Source organism: Salvia hispanica, chromosome 4, assembly GCF_023119035.1.
Source record: "Salvia hispanica cultivar TCC Black 2014 chromosome 4, UniMelb_Shisp_WGS_1.0, whole genome shotgun sequence".
Lineage (NCBI taxonomy): Eukaryota > Viridiplantae > Streptophyta > Magnoliopsida > Lamiales > Lamiaceae > Salvia > Salvia hispanica.
The window spans coordinates 26,034,795-26,041,994 of NC_062968.1; the positions used below are offsets into that span (position 1 = coordinate 26,034,795).

A 7,200-nucleotide genomic window follows, 5' to 3' on the forward strand; every position below is an offset into this window, starting at 1 on the left:
ATTACATATTTTAACGAGATTCGACTGTAATCATACGTTTATATTACATATCGTGATATATCAAAGTAATATTAATCGTTAATTACTTATATTCAATTCGTTGTTCTTTGTATATTAATAGTAATTTTTCTATATTGTAAAGTTTCAAAGTGACTAAATCATTTATTTTTATGACAAAAAGTAATAGTAGTACTACTCATAATATTTTAAAACTTATCGTGAAGAGATATCATTAATATTAAAAGAACAGTACTACTCTAAATTTGGAAGAAATATTGTGGAAAGGTGTCATTAAGAAAATTAAAAAAACAGAAGAATGGGAAGGGATTAATAAAATTGTATCATTAATGTATTATCGTATAAAACTTTTGGGCACGGAGTGTGTTAAATAATTTCCTTTATTCATACCTCGCACGGATTATAGGATTTGGTACGAATTTCGTCAGCTGCGCAACGCGCTGGGGATATACTAGATCATAGCAAAATTAATCAAAATTTAAGTTAATACTCCCTCCGTCCGCGATTAGATGTCCCGGTCACTTTTGCGCATCCATTTTATAAAAATGATAAAAAAAAATAGTTAAAGTGGAAAAATGGTAAAGTAAAAGATAAAATAATGTTGAGAAGATTCTTGTCAACATTATCCTCTCTCTTACTTTACCATTTCTCCACTTTAACTATTTTTTATGATTTTTATAAAATGGGTGTGCAAAAGTGACTGGGACTCCTAATCGCGGAGGGAGTAGATGTTAATATTTGTAATGAATATCATGTTATCTATAATAGTGTCATAAACATAATACAAAACAGATAGAATTTTGCAATAAATGAAATTTCCCCCCAAATAAAACAAAGTACAATATTTGACTAATTTCATTTATTCATACCTCGCAAAGATTAAAGTGTGACACATATATTTCTAGTTATGAAGTAGTAAATTTGAAGAATGTTGTCATGTGCTTTTATATGTAGTAGTACTATAAGTCGATAGTTTATTTTACAACTATTCTGAAGTAATTTCAAAGAATTGATATTGTATTAATATTGTACATACAACATCATATTTATTCTTAAATATACAAAAATAGTAACTAATTCAAGAAAGTAATATCATAACAGTCAAATAAGGTAAGATGTATAATAATAATAATATCTGCTACAGTAAATAAAAAAATAATAGTGTATGATAGTAATAAATAGAAAAACATTAATATACTTCATTGTGTTGTTCTACGAAAAATTAAATCCATGTTTTTTTACAATGGATGCACCGCAATTGTTATTATTATCGATTTGGATATTTGATTGTCCAAATTATTTATAAGAGAGTATGTATTCATAAATTTATAAGAATATTTGTATTCATAAATTATAGGGATACACAGATATTTCAAATTTTATTCCATATTTTATATATATGTATTCTCCATTGATAACTCAGTAATAAATTACAATTGTAACTAAATGAATACGTAATAAATTATTCATATCTCACACGAGTTAGTATATGATTTACTACGAATTTTGTCTGCTGCACAATGCGCGGGGGATATACTAGTAAACAGTAATAGTGGAATATTGGTTTATTGGTTTCAAAAAAATGTTCACGAAATAGTCATATTTATTTATGGTGAATATCTCTCTATAATACATGATGTTCTCATTTTTCATTAATAATAATTTAACCAATTTCTTTTTTCTATATCTCTTACTTTACAATTTTGCACTATTGTCGTCCACTTTTAAGACAAATTTTTATAGACGAATGGGAGTGTGTTGTTTTGTACTATCATGTCCAAAGTAAATATTTAAAATTTCAAATATAGTAACCGTAAAATAAGACATCCCCAAACTCGTACACATGCACACAAAACATAATCATAAAATCAATCCGATTTTAACCATTTTTTAATACTAGTAATTTTTTGATCTACAAATGAATATTTGTTTTTACAATCATAAACAAAATTAACATCAAATTAAATTTTAACTATAATTTTAATCTCAATTTCAGTATAATTCCAATTCTCTTAAACTAAAATACAGTCTATATAAAATTGTAACACCCGCCCTTTTTATTCCTAAGAATTTTGGAAACTAACCTATAATTAATACATATTAGTTTCGCGCCTAACCTCTTTTACTTCTAGTATGATCAAACGTTGTGAAGTATATTTTGAGTGATGAATGAAAATAGTGTTATTACAATATTTAATATCCTTATAGTCCGTATTTAAAGACCGAGCTTCAAATAAAAGTTCTACATCGAGTTCAACATTAGAGTAAAAATAAAAAAAATACTCTACATGCTCTCCGGATCTTGCTCAATAGTCACGCCTTGAACCCCGATGGCTACACAAAAGGATAAGAAGCATGTTAAATCAAGACGAGACGATCGACGAAATCACATCACTTCAAGCACGCTTATCAAACGACGGCTCGCGTTTTCCAAACGACGGCTCACGTCTTTTTAAGCGACAAGATGTAATATTCTTGCTATTTATGGTATTAAGAATGATTGATTTGCCAACTTACCCCTTTTGGCAAAAAGTCATTATCTCTTGTGTAAAAGTTTGCTTCCATGAATTAGGGATTTGACCATGTTTTTTCCTATGTACCCTTTTCCACTATAAATACCACTCTATCTCTACTCTTAAATCTTTTGTTCCACCATAAACCACCATCAAATTTATTTCAAAGTGAGGATCTTCAAATGAGTGCTTGAAGAAGAGGAGCCAAGTCTCTCCACCCTACTTTTTCCTCATTTCTTCAAGGTAAAATCTTCAAGCATCAAATTTATTCATAGCTATTCATATCATTAGACCATGCATGAACAAGAATCATAGAATGCTCAAATATTATGGCAAGCCCTACCATTTTCTTTCCTTTACAACATTCCTTCCTCATTAAATCCCAACAACAAATCTCACGTAGCATATTTAACTTCTTTCATGGACACTTTTCAAGCATGCTTATATTAGGAATCAATATCATGCTTTAGCCTTTGATGCTTTTGATCTTAGCAACAATAATAGATGCCAACGTTTTTTTTTATCAAGCTCGTGTGCCAAGAAAAAAAAAAGAAAAAGATTTATCATGAAGACCAAGTTCTAACTCCTCCAATATCCTTTGAATGAAAGAATGAACCAAGTAGAGCCTTAAGTACCATAAATCCTAATTAGTTGAGATAACCATAGCGAGCAACCAAGAAACAAGTTGAGACTTAGCTTTGAGGGGTATGTGCGCTTCAACAACGCGCTGCCTGATGGGCCTTTGCCCGAGGTGCGGTCTGAAACTCCGCCGCCTTGCGCACACACAACCACTGCCGCTGCCGGAGCTGTCCAGTGTCGCCACTGCACGCCCCTGCTGTCTCATCCAGAGGAGTGCGCCGCTGCTGCGACCCACGGCAGCCACACACACACACGTGCAGCTGCTGCCCTCTCGGGGTGCCGCCGCTGCCCGAGCAAACCCCGCTGCACTCAAAATAATTGAACCGAGAGAGAGAGAGAGAGATAGAAAATGAAAACCGATAAATTGATAGAGGAAAGGAGGAACGAGAGCGAAGAGTTAGGTGGCCGGCGTCGCTCGCCGGCGACGCCATGACCAACCGAGAGAGGTGACGGACAGAGAGAGGCGTGAGATGTTGGGGAAGAAGGGGGCGGCGCGCTCCTATCCTAAATTAAAAATCTGACTTCTTTTGAATTTTGGGCTCCTCTCTGGACCAAGGAATTAATAGTTGGGCTCTTCCTATTTATTACTTTGGGCAGTTTCTTTAGACTTTAATTAGTTGGAAATGTTTGCCCTTTTTATTTTATACTTGAGTTTAATTTAAGTGCAAGTTATAAGGCCAGATTTAATTGTTGGGTTTGAAGATTTATTGCTCGTTTGTTAATACTGTAGATTTCTGGAGTGATTAAACAATTAATCTTAATCAATTACTTTTAAAGTCTCTTTTAAATTAGAGAGTCGTAAGTTGTGATGGAATGAAGTTATCTTTGATCGAACCTCGAACATAGGATGCATATTCCATGTAGGATCATTGCATGTCATGCACCTTATGTATGTCCATAAAACTAATTGAATGAATACCCTCTTTCAAGAAGGGCGTGTACAAGGAGTTTGCTTTCGAAGCCGAGCTTGTGTAGAGAAGTACAAATTTTTGGGAAGCAAGGAGGTGGGCTTTATATCCAACACATTAAGTGTGGATAAAATTATCAAATATATGAAATGATTTTTGCTTGATAAAATCGCACTTACCTTTTTTTTTTTAAAATGTTATCGTGCCATAAATTGTTTATTTTATGATGCCTATCTGTTTGGCGATGCCAAATGAATGAATGAATGAATGAATCGAATTCGGCTCCAATAGGACCAAGATCTTATTCGAGTTAGTGTACACAAAGGAATGGACCGTGAGTCATCGTAAGGGTTGGCCGGTCAATGTGATCGTGGAAGGTGGCCACCTTCCCGACACACAATGAACCATCAGATATGGCGGATTGCTGGAATGAACTTAGTCTGATCAGACGAACTTTATGAAAATGAACTTAGTAAGCTCGGGCCTTTATGAAAAACCCCCGTGTGTTACTGTGATGGCATGATAATGATGACTTTTCTTATATATGTGTAACTTTCGGCAATGTGTTCACTGAGTACTCCGTACTCAGCCCTGCATGTATTTCTAAATGTGCAGGTTGAGCTGTGATGAAATGATGGCTGTGTGGAGTTGGCGGTCGTCTCATCTCTTTTATAGGATTTTTTTTGTGGCATATGTCTTCACACATATGGCCATGCGTTTGCAACACCTTCCGCTGTGCACTATTGTAGTATTTTGTATTAGATGGATCGTAAGGAAAATGATTAGCAATGAGTGACTTGTGATAAATACTTTTTTTGATCTTCATGATCTTTCGTTGCCTTGTGAACCTTCTTTATCTTATTAAAACATATTTGAGTGTCGTATTGTTAATTCTTTCATCCCCTTTCTATCCCCTCTTCTTTTTCCCCTCCCCTAGTTACGATTCACCGAGCAATGCTATCCTTAGTAAGGCGCGGTCGTGACAGAGTGGTATCAGAGCCTAGGTTCCATTTCCGCTCTGAACCCGAGAGTCTTTCTTCTTAAATGGTCTTGACTTGTTTCACTTGACTATGTGTCGACTCGACCAAAACTCAGCACCAGTTCATCACACTCAACGAAAAAAAAAAGGTAACTTACTTTTTTGAAGCAAAAGTTGAAAGTGTGAGTTTTTATGTGATAAGCTTAAAAGGTTGAAGGAAATGAATAACTCTTTAAGTTGGTCTTTAGGATTTTATCATCGGAGAACATAAAATGCTTTAAGATGAATTGTCCCTTTTGAACCTAGTTTGAACTTAGAATGATATGTATGATTCGCTTTCCTGAGCAATGGAAACAAAGAGAATGACGTAACAATGAGTCATTCGGTATACAGAAGAAACAAACAAGATTAAAGAAAATGTTGTTATTGCTTAATAACATGGACTAGTCTTATTGCTCAAGTGTTCTAAACCTTGAGGACATTTGAGTCGACTACTGTCTTAATTCTCAAGAGTGAATGAAACCAACTAATACCCGTTGTTTGCTAAATTTTTCCTTCCTAATGCTTGACTGTGACAAAAAAATTATGAGAAAAATTATCATAAATCCAGGCCCGACAAGGTGCCGATACTGAGCTAAAGTTGTTTTAGACCTGAGTCCTCTTAGAATCCTAGTTATACGTACAATGTCATGAGAAACCGATTGCCGAACGATGACAGACAAGAAATGAGTTTGAGGCAGGTCTATTGCGCCAACTTTTCTAAGAGTGATGTAAGAATTTGTTAAAAAAATAAATAAATAAAAATCGTCAGCACGAACGTCATCCGAATGAGGTGAGTCTATATACTTGACAAATATAGACCGACGGGAAGAAGCTATATGAAAATCCTTGGATTTTGTGAGTTAATAATAACAACATCGTACTATCCTAAAGATCTCTTTTATGTTTCGACTTCTAAATTTTCACAGGAATGACTGTTGTGGTGTATCAAGACTACTATGAAGATATGTTCATCAACAAAAGTTACCAGACACGACTATAAAATGATCTCTATTAGGAACATAGGATTTACCTAGTTTTCTCTTATCCCACTTACAAGAAGACGAATGTGGAGTACCGTCTTATGGATCACAATGGCGATTTTAACCACCAGTATTTACTTGGAGCCCCAAATTTTTTTCCTCTTTCTGATAAAGAAATTGATTGATTCATATTTCGAGAGTAGTGTACCATTTTGTTCCTTTCTTTCTGCACCAAGTGGTGGTTCATTTTCCGTACGCGTAAGTTTGGGTCTTGCCCTCATCTTTTTAAAAGTCATTGATTGAAGTCAATATTCTTTGACTCGTTCTTTGTAAGAGTAGTGGCTTCATGAGTTCTACCAACAAATCTCATTTCTGAAACAATTATGCCTCTAAGGCAATTAACTTTCAAGAATAGCATATTGCCCTTGAATATCTCGTTGGCCGTTCTCTTTCTCAATATATGATTTGTAAATTCTTTTCTTACAAAGTTAGGATTTACCTTTGCCACAAGACTCTTTCACGTGTCGTTAAATTTTTCTGAACTCCAAGCTAAATCTTAAATTTTACTTTCTCCCTAAGAGAGTTGCTTGTATTACCTATGAAAGACTTGGAAAGCCATCAAATTCTTTTTCATAATTATGATGTGATGAATCGATAGTCAATTCAACTTGTCAACAATCGTATTTTTTTTAATTCCTCCATTAATTTGGTATGTCGGGACTTACTCGGATAGATACATCATCCAATGTTCTGTCAACTCTTTCAAACATGTTTGGTCAACTGAATTGACAGTCAACTATGAGAATTTAGATTCGGTTCACTCATATCCTGCCTTGTGAACCTTCTTTATCTTATTAAAACGTATTTGAGTGTCGTATTGTTAATTCTTTCATCCCCTTTCTATCCCCTCTTCTTTTTCCCCTCCCCTAGTTACGATTCACCGAGCAATGCTATCCTTAGTAAGGCGCGGTCGTGACAAAAATACAATTTCAATACTTAATCCGCAAGTCCGGTCGAGCAGGATTAGTCGGATTCCGTCAAAAGGGCGGGTTCGTTAAAAAAATAAAAAAATACAATTTCAATAAAATATTTCATTTAGTTACTACACTCTGGTGTTTAGG

At 34.5% G+C, this 7,200-nt stretch overlaps 1 long non-coding RNA gene across 1 annotated transcript; it reads right to left on the minus strand.

Annotated features, from left to right (window-relative positions):
* Window positions 1-2,232: 2,232 nt before the first annotated feature.
* On the minus strand, window positions 2,233-3,702 carry LOC125220171. Its single transcript, XR_007176331.1, has 2 exons — window positions 2,536-3,702; window positions 2,233-2,352 (listed from the first exon to the last, which is right to left on the minus strand). It is a non-coding gene; the product is annotated as an uncharacterized LOC125220171 (long non-coding RNA).
* Window positions 3,703-7,200: the final 3,498 nt, after the last annotated feature.